Source organism: Ursus americanus, chromosome 4 (assembly GCF_024610735.1).
Source record: "Ursus americanus isolate L20-20 chromosome 4, mUrsAme1.1.p, whole genome shotgun sequence".
NCBI classification, from domain to species: domain Eukaryota; kingdom Metazoa; phylum Chordata; class Mammalia; order Carnivora; family Ursidae; genus Ursus; species Ursus americanus.
In genome coordinates, this window is record NC_142130.1 from 92,649,237 (window position 1) to 92,664,606 (window position 15,370).

Consider the following 15,370-nt stretch of genomic DNA (forward strand, 5'->3'; position numbering starts at 1 on the left):
AAATATTTCCTGTTTTGTGGGCCATACTTCCTTGTCACAATTCTGTGACACTGCCCCTTCTGCATGAAAGCAGCCATAAACAGTTTGTAGACAAAGGGGCATGGCTGCGTTGCAATAAATCTTTATTTATAGAAACACAGGGTGGGGCATATTTGGCCTCTGGGTTGTGGTTTGCCGGTCCCTGTGCTAGACTGTTCTTACCATAAAATAACCATTAGCAAAGCAAACTGTTTGGTTCTATTGTGTTGAATTGGACTTCAACTATGTGAGATCTTTTTCGTTGCATTTCTATTGTTATCCATTTGTTACTTAAATAAAGACTTGCTCAGTGACTCCCAAGCCTGAATCCTTATTTATTTCATTTTTAGATGGTATGAAGCTTGACCCATTTCAGAAATGCACCAAGGCACTACCTTTTCTTTTTTTCCTCCTTTTTCTTTTAAATAATACCCCATCTTTGTGACTATCTTGTTTACACAAACCGAACCTGAGACAAAGCTCCCGGCGCTGGCGCACTAAGCTCTTTGTGGTTAAACTGGTTTCTCACCCACCAGAGTCTGGGAGGGAGAAAGAAAGGACTGTACCAGATTCGATGTATTTTGAGGAGGGATTGATATGTAATATAAACCAGACTGCACCTCCTCATTCTCCCTGGGCCTGACAACAACTAGTTCTCATATACAGGTTGTACACAGGGAGCACAAAGAGATGGACTTTGGTCCCTTAGTTGAGACCCTAAAAATACCAGGAAAGCAGAGATGAGTCCCATTCCAGCCTTGGCACAGACGTTTGACGTAAACGGAACCTTAGGACCTGATCATAGACCATTGTCCTTCCTCATCTGGTGGTTACCAAACCACCCTCTAAACAGCTGTGCCTTCCGCTTCATGCAAATGCTCCATCTGTTTCATCTGGGGCAGGCTGGAGATTGTCGGTAGAGCTTTTAACTCCCCTGGCAGGGGGACACCCAGAGGCCCCTGGTCTCCAACTGCCCCCTCTAAACAGATCTAAGCCCAGCCAATAAGATGTTTACCTCTGGCTTCACCCCAACCCTGCACAACCCCGAGTTCAAAATGACTTTGGGAAGTAGGGGAAGAGGAACATTTTCCTTTGACCCCTGGAAAAGCTGTGTCTCATCCAGGCCCTAGGGACAATGGCACTGGAGGCTAACGAGACAGTGGGAATTTGTCTTGTAGCTTTTTTTCCCCCCAAGATTTATTTATTTTTAGAGACTGAGATTGAGAAAAATGGCAGGTGGGGGGAGGGGCAGAGGGAGAGAATCTTCAAGCTAAGCACGGAGCCTAAGGCAGGGCTCAATCGCACAACCCTGAGATCATGACCTGAGCTGAAACCGAGACTTGGACACTCAGCCGACTGAGCCACCCAGGTGCCCCTGTCTTGTAACTTTTAAGTATTTTTTCTGCAGAGCGAATGGGAGCCAGTAGGAATTCCAGACTAAGAATAGCTTCCATTCTTTTTTTTTTTTTTTTTAAAGATTTTATTTATTTATGTGACAGAGAGACAGCCAGCGAGAGAGGGAACACAGTAGGGGGAGTGGGAGAGGAAGAAGCAGGCTCACAGCGGAAGAGCCTGATGTGGGACTCAATCCAGGATCGCCAGGATCACGCCCTGAGCCGAAGGCAGACGCTTTAACGACTGTGCTACCCAGGCGCCCCCTGAATAGCTTCCATTCTTAAGAAGAGGTCATCAAAGTAACCAGAGTGGCACACTGGGAGCAGACCAAAGGGCCAGCTAAGGGGCTTGGACACATCCAGAGGCAGATGACCTCATGGACATTGTGGGTCTGAGATGCTCTTTTCAAGGTTGGGAAAGGTACAGGGAAAGACTCTCAGTGGCCATGGAAGGGTTCTATAGGCAGCCCCATCACAGGCAAGGTCTGAAAACAGAAGGAAGTCACAGGGGGAGGCTCAGTGGGAAGAGGTAGTGGGCTGGAAACCTGGACTGGAATTTTGAGTTTACCTCATGCTGGGTCTGTGCCCAGCATCTTCTCTCTGTCTGCTTCCCTGTTTCTCAACCCTGTTTTTATTCTCATCATCCCAGGGTTATAAGCACAATATTGGTGTCCCAGCCTCGCCCCAGACCAATTAAATCAGAATCCCTTGGCCATTGAAAAGTGTCTTTGGGTGATTTTAATGTGTAGTCGGGATTAGGGACCACTGTTCTATTTTATTATCATCACGATGGTAAAAATACTACCGGAAGGGAGTTACCAAGGGCTCCTATTTGCCCCATGGTCCCTTCACTTGAGAATCCCCTCATCTGAAACTAGGCTGTGAGATCACCTTGTGAATGATTACACTTCTATATTCTTTTAAAAAGATGAAGGAAGTATATAGCTAGAAATCAAACAGGACTCTGGTCTAATGTCATGAGTTCATTTTTGGCCATTTCTGTCTTCTTTACGGTGTGACCCATGACTGCAGCTCAGTCAGCCCTAAGATGACCCATGTGGGTTATGAATTCATGGGCGGCTGTAAAATACAGTGTGTCAAAGTGTGAGCTTTGAAGTGAGACCAAGATTTGCATCTCTGTGCCTCAAATTACCAGCGATTTGGTCTTGGGCAAGTGACTTAATCTAAGGCTTGGTTTTCTCATCCATAAAGTAGAAAGAATCATCTTTATCTTACAGACACTGATTTGTTAAATACGGTAGTAAATGTACTATTAGAATAAATGACTTAATAGTTAATAATAATTAAACAAGATAGTGGGTATAATACACCTACATCAAATTCCTAATTCAAGGTAAGGCTTCCACAAATGGCAGTTTTTATGATTAAAACCAAAATGAATTGTGTGTCTGGGCCAGAGTCTCAGTTTCTTGTCATGTGGGATAATGGCTCCAGAATGAGAATCATGCCCACTAATAAAGTCTCGACTTTTCTTGAGCAGTGAGCTCACTGGACTTGGCTTGTGTTGCCAACTTCAGTCAGATCCAGGAGTGTTGGTTACTGTCGGTATACGATGAAGACAAACGTTTGGAGGCATCTTTCTGTACAATGCAAGCCAAAGATAAGGCATCCAGGGCCGCCTTTGATGTTCTTCGAATTCACAGAAACTCATACGAGGGATGAGGCTATTTCCATATTCCCTACTATCTGCTGGGGGTTACGAGATGAGTTACAGTGACCTGAAAGGAGTGTTTCTAAAATCTTGGTTAAAATAAGTGTTGATCATTTAAGACGAAGTATGAACCTCTCCAGTGCCTTCAATTATAAAAAAAAAAATAAAGCAGAAATATATTACAAAGCAAGTGGAGTTCAACATAATCTTTAGGAGATAAATTATGTTTCATGTAGCCCTACCTTATGACCCCAATACTAGCTCCCTGGCCAGTATGGTGTGTGTGTGTGTGTGTGTGTGTGTGTGTGTGTGTGTGTGTGTGTGGTGTGGTGTGTTGAAGGGGCATGTATTTACCTACTTCTCTATCAGACTGGTAGAACCAGTCCTACTCCGCAAATTTCACATCTGGGATTTGCTGTTCACAATAGTATGTGAACATGCATGTTTGAGAACCAAGCTTGAACTCAGTCCTTTTGACAGGAGCCATTTAAAGTCGGAAGTTATCCTGAGCTTCCGTTTAAAGAAAAAGAGAAAATTCCATCATAAAACCAGAAAATGAAGGACAGATGGATGGATGGATGGGTAGATAGATAGACAGATGATAGGTAGATTTAATAAAACACTGGAGTTAAAAGAAATCCCTGTTACTCTGTACGCCATGCTGCCCAGGCTACTCGTACACTTAGCCTCTCAGTGGAAGGACAATGTCGCTGTTCTCATTCTGGTTCCATCTCGTGCTGATCTCCCCATGTGCGTCAGGGACACGCACACGTGGTTTTGCATGCAACAGAAGCTTTTCATTGCCTGCCACCCTCTCACTGCACTCCGAGGAGGGAACCCAACCCCTAACTCACACCAAAAAGGACCTTGCTGATGCAGGCTTCCCTCTTAACTGAAATTCCATCTCTAGGACTCAGTGAACTGACAAGCATCCCTGTTTCCAAATTTGCCCCCCGCTGACCCTGCCCATGTGATTTCTACAGTCCCACTTTTCCCTGTATACATTGCGGGTAAGAGCCCATTGCATCGTAAGGACAGGTGACACCATCCATACACTCCCCACCCCTTAATCTCCGCCCCTCCTTGCTTACACACGCCAGCAAGTTCGTTGTATTTGAATCAACATCAGGCAGAGTAAGCACTTCAGAAGCAAACAAGGAACAGAAGGGGGTGTTTGGGCAACGTCGAATATTATCTTAGGTTCTATAACCAAGATAGGAGATAGATTCTTATGCTTGATTTCTGGGAATACTGATGTCCCATGAAAGTCAAGGAACAATGCTTAACTAAGTGGCCTAAACCTTATAGCTTATCATTGCAATGCAAGGCACTTCAGGAAAATTGGTGTGATAAAACTCGAGTTTCCTAGGAATGAGCTAATTAAGTTCTATTTATTCAAGTAATCTAAACTATTTGACTACTCAAGTGGTTTTCGATAAAAAAAAAAAAAAGAGTAATACTCAGAAAACCCTCGCGCCTACACTGATGCCCTTGGAAGAAGTAGCAGGACTTCTAGGGAATGCAAGTCATTTAAGGTATTTTGAGCCAGCTCAAGGTGTCTGCATAAGGACTGGTAAAAACACAGCAGATCTTGGGGCGCCTGGGTGGCTCAGTCAGTTGGGCATCTGCCTTCAGCTCAGGTTATGATCCCAGGGTCCTGGGATCGAGCCCCACCTTGGGTTCCCTGCTCATTGGGGAGCCTGCTTCTCCCTCTCCCTCTGCCTGCTGCTCCCCCTGCTTGTGTCTCTCTCAGTCTCAAATAAATAAAAAAAATCTTTAAAAAAAACCCAACACAATAGATCTTAAAGGAATTAGAGTATCCCGTTTATCTGTTCCACAGTGCAAACACAGAAGAAAGGACAATCTAGGTATTGGAACAGGGATTTTCACAGGACCATTAGTGGGTGTGAGTTCCAGCAAAACAAATGAGTATCCGTCACAGTGGCCAAGCGCAAGGGGCAGGAAGAGTGTCTTGATACCAGCCACCTTCGCCAGAGAACTCTGCTCCCCAGTGTCCCCCGAGAGAGTGCTCATGGAGTCAGACCCTTCCCACCCCCTCCCCCACGTAAACTGCACAAGAACCCAGGAGGTAAATTTGCTTCTCTCAGTTTCCTAGTGCAAAAACCAGCTCTGAGAAGTGAGTTAACTTCCCCCTGGTCATGCTGTTAGTACACAGCCATTCTAGAACCAAAGCCACACCCGTCTGAGACTAAACCTATACTTTCCCCCATTACATTGTCCTGCTTGCCAGAAAGAACTAATTCAACAATTCGACATTCCGAGGCAGGGATGACATGTTGCCTTCCATTCTTCTGTTAGTCTCGTGCTGTAAAGTGAGACCCGACAAGTAAGATAAGATACACGATTAAGCAATTTGAAAAACAAAACAGGGCGATGTTTGCACGGGAGCTCAGTGTGAGTTTAAGCTGATAGTCCAAGTACTCGTGCTGGTGTGCGCGCTTCGCCGAGTGATAAGTGCTGTTTACTGACCGATAGACCAGGACGCTGTGCCTTTGCCATCACCGCTGCCTAGTAAGGACGCACGGATTTCAGAAGGGAAGGGGCTCGAGCACATGTTCAGTGATTAGCAGAAAATCAACAACGCGAGTCGAGTGATGAGGGGCAAGTTATCAGTCAGCGCTCTCTCTGGACGCGGGTGACCACAGCGCCGAACCCGAGCTCGTGGGACAGAAGAAATGAGGGAGACCGTGGCCAAAAGTAAATGCATGAATGACAAATAACTCCAGGAATATTTCTTAGTGGGGGAGTAAAGCAAATCCACTCGTGACATTTCAAGCCTGGATAGGGGCTGGCAACCGCCGTGGAAATCGAAGGTAACACAACCTGGCTTTCAGGAGCCCAGGCTTGCCTCAGAATTCACCAGATTCTCTTATTCAGGCTGGACCATCAAAGAGGAGAACAGTAAGAAAAAAAAATAGCATCCTTTTATTGGCCGTCTTTATCATTTCTTTGTTCTGCTGGCTATATGCGGCAGTGTCTGCAGGGGCACTTGGTAAGACGAAGTGCCACGCAAGGACACGAGTGACCGAGGACAGCCTTCCCTTTGAGCCCATTTTTTGTTTCACGCACGTGTGTAGTTTGGGGTACATGGGCACCATCTCCGGGTAGCGTTCGTCTGAGCAGCACGGCCCCTCTGCTGAGGCTGACAAGGAACGGATGGGGTTTACGGCTGATGTTTTAAGAGCGCTCAACACCCTCTTTCTACACTCATACTACATCTTTGGTGTGAAGTCCTTCAGAGTTGATGACAACTCGGCTGGGATCTTGCACTTTGCATAACTTAGCCAATCTGCATCACTCACTTTTTCCACAATAACTAGAATATTTGGCAAAAGGTACGCTTCTGCAATGGGAAAGATCCCAAAGTCAAAACCTTCGTTGTTTACCCAGCTCTACTAACAGTAAATACCTAACATGAGTCCTGAGACTTCTCCTAGGCCCTCCTGCATTTATGTCATGTAGAAATAGGGGTACTGAGGCAGAAGCAGAACGTTTTATGACATTCTTTCGTGTGGCTATCAGAGATAGGGGCTGTATGGGCTCCCAGGGAAATAACCCGGGGCATTAGAGATGAAAGAGTTACAGCATAATAATATCACTAACTGCTAAATCAAATAAAGGGCTGGAAAGCATGCAATGCGCACCCAGTGGGCTGAGCCAGAAGCCAGGGCCTGAACTTGGCAGAAATGGAAAAGTCTCTGTGCGTGCTCAGGAAACCCAAATATCAGGGCTAGAAGTGTCAGAACAATGAGGCCTGTAGCGAGGGGCCAGTTTGATGCAGCGTGGTGAGGAAGGGGCGTGTCTGTAACAGCCGATGGAGGCGCACGCCTTGCTTGTCCTTCGGTATTTCCAGCCCCCAAAGAAAGATGCACCCTCAATCAACTTGGTGATTCTTTTTAAGGCAGAAGTATATAGCTTGTCACTAACCAAGGGGCAATCGCTAAAATATGAAAACGGGGGAAAGTAGAATAATTCACTGCTCTTATCTTCCCCAATGGATCATTGAAATTATTCAGGGGGATACTAACATTTTCTGTACTATTGTATTTTAAATATTCTAAATGTTGCTCTTGGGGTCTCAGACACGGATTCAACCTACCATGTGTAAAATACTGCATTTGGCCATCTGGTGGAGCTGGGGCCGTGGCCACGCATCACTCACTGGCAGATTATCTGCATAGTTGGTGCGTGGTCGGTTCAGGATTAAACAATAAGCTAGCAATAAAAGAAGTGAATTAATGCATGTAACACTTTGCCAGATCGGTGTACGGTTAGGCCTTGAAGGGAAGGTGGCCTCGTATCGGTTGCAGTGACCTGGAGATGGTGAGTCTACCCTGTAGCTGTGTTTCTGTGTACCGGCCCATACTGTCAACACTGAGCACCAGACACTATGCTATACCTTTCACTGGTGGGAATTGCCACGATTCACTTAGTAAAAGTGGCTCTGAAGTGAACCAGAAACAAATTGTGTGTATTTAACATGAGGTATAAGGTTGTACCAACATGAGCCAAAGCACCAAAGTCCAGCTTGAATAAGGCAAGGGGTGTTGGGTTCATGTCACCACTGCTCTGTAACTCACCAACTCTCAAGCCATGCTACAGGTGGGGACCTACAATCACCAACTCACACCGGTGGGGGTTTAAACGCAGGTGTCCAGCCTCTAAACAGAGTGCTGAGCACTTCTTGTGTCTTTTTATTTACACATTTTCCCATTTGACAAAATTGGATTTTTTTTAAGATTTTATTTATTTGTTTGACAGAGAGAGAGAGACAGCCAGCGAGAGAGGGAACGCAAGCAGGGGGAGTGGGAGAGGAAGAAGCAGGCTCTCAGCAGAGGAGCCTGATGTCGGGCTCGATCCCAGGACTCCGGGATCACGCCCTGAGCCGAAGGCAGACGCTTAACAACTAAGCCACCCAGGCGCCCTTGACAAAATTGGATTTTACACACGCCCTAGCAAGGGTCAGTTTGGTGCTGACAAATGAGGGTATCATGCCTATACTACCACTTCTATTTTCAAATCAGATCAAATCAAGTTTTAAACATTTAGCAGTTGACTCCAAAAGAGCTGAGGACACACGTGGGAATAGGTGACCAGCCGCAGCAGTTTTTCTGGGACTGAGGGATTTTCCAGGACACAAGACTTTCAGAGCAAAACCTCGGGGAATGATGGGAAAACCAGGATGGTTGCTCACCCCCAGAGGAATAATTGGAGATTACATTTCTGTTAAGTAACTTTCGCATTTTAGGATAATTTTTGTGCCGTCCCAATAAAGAAGCATGTGAGAAAGCCTCCGTGTTGTCCTGAGGAGGAATTCTTTTTTGTTCGGAATGGTGGTGGGAATATGGAGAACCCTCCAGTGACCAACTGGAGATTGCTGTCAGTCCCATCTGCTTCTCCCCCAGGAGCATGAAGGACAAGGAGAGGCAGGTAATTTTGGAAATCTTCTGGAAAAGTGAACAGGGCAAATGATCTACTAATTGGAAGGGTTGTGTCTTATGGGACCTGGTTTAAAAACCAGTACATGATATCAAGTTCAAGAACATATGACCTTTTCAGTAATTCAGGGAGGGCCATTCACCCGTTCTGTGCAAGAAGTCTTTCTTCCGTCATGGGGCACCTGGGTGGCTCAGTCGTTAAGCATCTGCCTTCGACTCAGGGCGTGATCCCAGCGTTCTGGGATCGAGCCCCACCTCGGGATACTCCACTGGGAGCCTGCTTCTTCCTCTCCCACACCCCGTGCTCATGCTCCCTCTCTCGCTGGCTGTCTCTCTCTCTGTCAAATAAATAAATAAAGTCTTAAAAAAAAAAAACTTACTTCCATCAGATGGGAGTAAGTGGCCTTGACAAGGGCTGAAAATCTTTTAAGGCCAGCTTACCTACAAGGCCAGCTTGTCCCCTAGGTTTACAGAAAGATGGTTGGTTACTTTGCCTTACTCTTTCAGTTGGTAGCCCCTATGACTTGAGTAGTTGGCTTGTTAAGCTCCTTTTCAGAATGTGTTGTCATCGTTATAATTTCAAAATCTCTGAGGTCCTTCATGGAACACAGAACAGCCACATTCCTCGCCCTAAAGGATGTCCTAAAACTTGGCATGTTTGATCATGACTGTATTCAACAGAAGAGGGCCAGACCTGTGTGTTTATCTGCTTCTCTATCTGTCTCAACCTCAATTAAGGAAAAAGAAATTGAGTGGCTTGTGAGTTCCGGGTTGAGGCAAGAGGCAGCAGGAGGAAGTTAATGCCTCAGGGATCTTGTCTGGGCCATATGGCATGTTTTGGGAAGAAGGAGCAAAGATAGAGAATGCTAGAACTGGTCACAATCCTTGAAAGGCAAAATGAAACGATTCTGAATCTTTGTATTCTTCGGAGATGTTGTATGCGTCATCAATGAAGCCCCAAAAGCAAAGGGTGAGCTTTGGGGGAAGGGCTGCCACCTGCTTCCATTTTGCGTCAAATGCCTGGGGACACTGTTTTGTTTCTAGCCTGATCTGGTGTAGTATCCACTAGGATACTCGTGCCCGCGCCTTTGGAGTAATTATTCTTACTGTTTCACTAACACTTCATCAGCGTGAGCCTCCAAGCCCGTCGGCCAAATCTGGGAAGGGAATGAGTCAAACGGCATGTTCTCACCTCCTGACAGCGTCAACCTGATACCCACGTTTCTTTTTACACCAATACAAGCTTTGATGTGGGTTTCTGCCACTTGAATAAATTATATGTGTACAAACATGTGTAAAAGTAGGGACTAACATAATATAGCACAGTGTACGAGAACCTTCAATGCGATGTTGGTGTAGATCCTGGGTTTCAGGCCCTGTGGACACTGTGAAGGTTATTCTCCGGTCTTCTGAGACTAACTCAAATATTAAGAGACTGGATGGGATGACCTGTAGGATCTTTCGAGCTATAACTAAGCCTTGCTGACTTTTCTCCTTGCTTCCTTTTTGGAATGTAACTGCTGGTGAAAGTTTCCCTCTGCCTCAAAGCCACATCATGAAGAGATGTTCGGTGGGAGAGGCGGGACCGCAAAGGGGAGAGACGAGGTGTTCAAGTATGAGATGGCTTGGAAAGCTGGTGAGTTGCCTGGATAAAATGGGATTTATGCGGTTAGTTCTGGGCAAGCTTATTTCTCTTTGGTGACTGAAATGTCCGAATGGAAGGTAGAAATGATAGAGAACAAATGTGAGCTCGGATCATCTAGTTAAAAAAATTAATATCAACAAAATGTTAACCTTAATAAATAAAAAATGTGGCCTTTACTCTTCAGATGTTACTAAGAGGAAGGTAACTTTCAGGCTAATGATGTCGTACTAAGGCCAACCTGACATATAGGCTTTATACTCAATGAAACACCCTAATGAATAACGGAATCAGTTTTTGTTTTTGTGGTTCTTGCTCTTTGGACAAGATTTCACGAGGCTAAGGTTAGAGCTGCGTTGCTGAGTTGTCCCGGGGGGAGCTCACTTGGCTTGTCTCATCTTCACCGTTACTCGTTCTGTTCCTTGTCTCTACAATGCCTACAGCCTGTCTTTGTCCCTGCCTGTGAAAACCTTGTCAGTTGAACTCCATCATTCCCTCCTCTGAAAGCCTACCTTCAACCTCCTGGGCAGAGTCCACTGCCCTTCCTGTGGGCTTCTAGAATATTTCCATCATATGCACTTATCACACTGTTTATAATCAGCTATTCCCGATCTTTCTGCTGAACGACCCTTTACTCCAGTCCTGGGACTGTGGGGTCTTTGTAAAAACCCAGCAAAGAGAAACACCCAGTTTAGTGATGAATCTGATAGAGTGACATGATATCAATAACAAAGTGTTCTATTGGTGCTAGAAGGCCCTGCTGGGATCCTCCTGGCACTTGGAGGAACTGACCATGTGCATAGAAAGACCATGTGCATCTTAAGTCAAATTCCAAATTTTAGTGTTGAGATCCCCAATTTTATTATTTTATTATTTTTTCATTATCTTTTTGAAAGATTTGAGAGAGAGAGAGTGTGTGTGCACGCATGTGAGTGGGGGAGGAGGTGAGGGGGAGGGAGAGGGAGAAAATCTCGAGCAGATGCCAAGCTGAGTGTGGACCCCGATGGGGGACTTGATCTCACAACCCCAAGATCATGACCTGAGCCCAAACCAAGAGGCTGACACTTAACCTACTGAGCCATGCAGGCATTCCCCTGCCCAATTCTATTTTGAGTGGGAAAATGGTGTAGCAGAGGCTGGGAGGAGGAGGGCAGAGGGTGCTGAGGGAGTGAGGGTTCACAGTAAGGAAAGAACATGTACTAGTGGGAGGGAACACTACCAGTGTTCTCAGGATGAGCTACGCTGCTCGTGGTCTGTGCAGATCCCCTTGGACCTCCTTCCCCCGTTCTGGGTGTGCATTTGCAGGCTTCCATGCCTCCTACTTCTGATGCTCTGCCGTCGCCCCCCCCCCCCCCACGCCTTTTCGTAAGGCTGCCCTTGGGCTACAAGAGTCACTTCCTTATGGATACAGAAAGCCAGAGCACCAGTGGGATACCCTGTCAGCCCTTCTACTTTTAGCAAAGGTGGCTGGGCAGGAGCAAGGAAGTCCAGCTTCCTCATCCAGGATGCTACTTTCTCCCCAAAACCCCGTCCCAGTTTCAAGCAGGGAACTAGCCTGAGCCTGAAACCTCCTCCTAACTTAACTTCATCCCTCCCCTGCTGGCCTGCTCTCCTCTCCCTCAGATTTCTCCCAGGAGCACATTAATACATGGCACATGCATCCTTGTTGCCATAGTTGCTTCTAGAGAGCCACTCCAAGACGAGATTTCAACTTCATGGCTTCCTGAGACAAGCTTCCCACTGGCAAGGTCAAAAGGCAAGCAGGCCCCCAGCTCTGGCCTGCAGAGTCTTGAAAGGATTGAGATGGGCATTCTTCATTCTCCACTGCTCATCTGCATTCCAACAGGATGTTTTACGTATCTCTGGGCAGGGGTTGTGGGAGCACACAAGACACCTGACCAAGTCCTGCTTGGCCTGTGGAGGACACTCGAAGGCACTGGGGTCATAGGAGGTTTCCAGGAAGTTTTAAAAACTAACATAATCCTCTGTAAATAGTCCCACATCTAACGCAACTTAAATAGATCTAGTCGAAGGTTAAAAAATGTACTTTCTTCCTCTTACCACACGTGAAGGATTTTTATGTCTCAATTTAAGCCAAGATGGGAATTGGAAGCATTATGGCATTTTTTTTTCTTTTTTGGAAATTATTCTTGGGAAATGGCTCTCTTGAAAGAGCTAGTTCTTATGGTCTTTTCTGTCCAGTTTTCAGAACTCACTTTAGAAATTTGGATAAAACTTCAGATTTTAGATGTATACTTTATTAAAATTTGACACCCCTAAGAGTCTTGCTTTCAATTAACTGGGAAGGAAGGAAGGAAGGAAGGAAGGAAGGAAGGAAGGAAGGAAGGAAGGGAGATTTACTGAATATTCATTCATGTTTGTTTTGTATTTTAGGCTAAAAGATCAATCACATTGACCATCATCAGTTACAAGATGATTAGCTATGTTTTTTGAAGTAATCTGATTGTAGCTTCTGGACCCTCCTCCCTAGAAGTGGGTTGTAAAGCAGATTCCACTCACTGGATGGGAGGGAGATTGGGTGACAGAAAATGGTTTTTGTCAACATTAATAATTTGTCCCCTGTCTGTCTCTCATGCAACATTGGAAATACTTAGATCATTCAGTTACTAAAACATGCCAAGGAAAATCTGTCGCCTGTGACAGAAATCTCATAGATATTTTTCTAGAGCTTTCCCACCCATGACTCAACACTTCGTCATGCATGCGTAATACCTCGCCTCCTTTTGTGAATTCTGTCGTATCTACAACCTCGACATCTGATTGTTGACGTAGCCCCAGTTGATGAAAATGAACAAAAACAGGTAAACATCACCAACATGAAGCATATTGTCTTAACCTTTAAATGACTTCATGCAGCCACACTATTTTGAACTCATTTTCTTCTTTTGTCGTTTTTAAGAGTGTGTTATGAAGGAAGATGAGCTCTGCCGTGTACGGTCCTGTAAGAACTAAAACTTGCGGGAGTATTAGGCCGTGATTATCATTCACGTAGTGTATGACTTGATATTCAAAGGAATTGACACGTGCATATGTATGCCCACAATCGACTAATTTGAGAAAAATGTGGCCTAATGAAAAATGCATGGACTGAGAGAGAGAAGAGCTGTTTTGAGCCTCACCCCTCACCCCCTTCCAGCTCTGTGACTCTGAGCACATCACTTAACCTCTCTGGCTTCCACTTCTTTGCTGTTAAGCTAATTGTGGTTTTTTGGTCGGGGCATCAAATGAATAACATTTCTGAAAGAACTGAATAAATTAAAAAAAGTATTCAAATGTTAGTTTACTAATTAAAGCTGAGACTGGAAATATTCATTAAAAGTAAGAAAATAGGAATTAAATTTCAATTGTAACAAATCACATTGTCCATTTATAATCTTTTATCAATCTACTTGATGATTAATTGTTTTAGGGACTGGGATGGGCCAGCTGTCCCTCGAGGGACACGTAGTGAACAAGACAGATGCAGTCAAGTGCTGAATGAAACCGACAGCAAATGATACAGTCAGGACAATTTAGACAGTACAAATTGGCATACAGAGTGAAAGGGAGAACTAGGTACCCAGTTGGGTTGGGGCCGTATGAGGGGGGGGCCCAGTCCCCCTGAAGAGGTGTCCTTGGGCCAAGTCTTGACCAGGGTCATCTGGGCGAATGAAGACCTGAGGGAGAACATTCCAGGCCGATGGGACAGCCTCTGCAAATCACCTGGGGTAGGATACGGTCAGGCCTTGAAGCTGGGTTTTCCCCTTCTCGTTATTTTGGACCTCTGTGTTTCCCTGTTTTCTATGGGGCTTTCATCACGTCCTCCTCTGACGTGCGTCTGATTCTGCGCTCTGGAGTAAGAGCCGCTTGAAGACGTCTGCTCCCCTAATGTCTTCTTCATTCTCTTCAGCCCTAAGCCCCCGGAAGCCCAGCATCTTCTCCCAGGGGTCACCCTATTCTCGCAGGCTGAAGAGGAGGCCCCTGCTCCCTGGGAAAGAGAAGGACAAAAGGGAAGGCTGATGCACCAGCCCCCCCCCCCCCGGGAACCAGAAAAAGGGCATGATTCATGCCAGGGCTTGGAGTCAAGGGAGAAGGTTGGATAAAGTAGGCAGTTTGAAGACTTTCCCCCTTAAAAAAAAAGAACAGTCCCTCACCCTCCCGGCCCCCATTTAGGTCGAGCTCCCGGAAAGCAGCGGCTGCCCCCAGCGTGAAGTGGAGGGAATGCACGGGAGTGTGGAACCCAGAACTCAGGGGAGGGGACATATCATTTGCTGCCAACACATCAGTCGAGTCACCTCTTCTTCCCTCCAGCTTAATGCGCTGAAGAGCCCTGACGCTGCCACGGTCCCTGTGCAGAAGACACGTGAGGTGTCATCACCACCTTTGTGACAGAGACCCTGAGCTTCCCTTGGCATTGCCTTTGGACTCGTGCAGGGGATCTCACTGGGGAAGGCACCTGTGGGAAAGCCACCTTCCTCTGAGGGCTTGTCAGGGTCTGTGTGCACCCTGGCCACAGGAAGGTTGGCGACCCACACAGGCCTGGGCATGGTGGCCACAAGAAATGGCTTGGTGTAGGGAGGACATACAGCTATAGTCCAGAAAGAAACTCTGCCTCCATTTCCAGAGACCAAGACCTCTCCTTAGACTTCTGCTTCAGGGATGGAAGTCTGACCGTTTCTCATAAAACCGCGGACACTGGGCACAAATGCTGGAAACCAGCCTCAATCCCAACTTCCACGATCCAGAAGAACCCAATTTTACCTATCTAACTTCTTTATGCTTTTTTGGTCAGGGAAAACGGAGGCTACAGGGAGATTGAACTAAAAACACAGAGGTTTTTCTCTGTGACATTTGGCTCATATATATTCGGGATGTATATCTTCTGTATGGGTTTTTCTGCTTTTCCCAAGGAGCAGGGAGTTTTGGTAACATTCATTTGCAGTGGGGAGAGGCAAGAGGAGGAGGGAACTTGGGGTAGAGGAGAGCTGGTTAGAAGAGATCATCTGGTTATTTATTTATGGTTTATTTAGGCAAAGGGGCCTTAAAAAAAAAGGCTTTGATAAGAGTGGCCAAAAGTCTTCAAAGATTAACTGGCTCTTTTCTTTAAAAGGGCATTAGTTTTCTTTCCTACAGGTGTTCACAGAGCTCAGGACTGGGTGTCCACTAGAATTTTTTGCTGGTCTGT

At 45.9% G+C, this 15,370-nt stretch overlaps 1 protein-coding gene across 2 annotated transcripts in view; it reads left to right on the forward strand.

The window, feature by feature from the left end:
- KCNJ15 (potassium inwardly rectifying channel subfamily J member 15) overlaps positions 1–15,370 on the forward strand; it is an 87,085-nt gene that overhangs the window by 14,722 nt on the left and 56,993 nt on the right. Inside the window, exon 1 of one of the 2 annotated variants that reach the window (XM_087861805.1) lies at positions 15,288–15,364. The exons of the other annotated variant lie outside the window; for it this stretch is intronic. The gene's annotated coding sequence lies outside the window, so the exon portion shown is untranslated. Of the gene's footprint in view, positions 1–15,287; positions 15,365–15,370 lie in introns of those variants that run through there. 2 annotated transcript variants of the gene reach the window in all.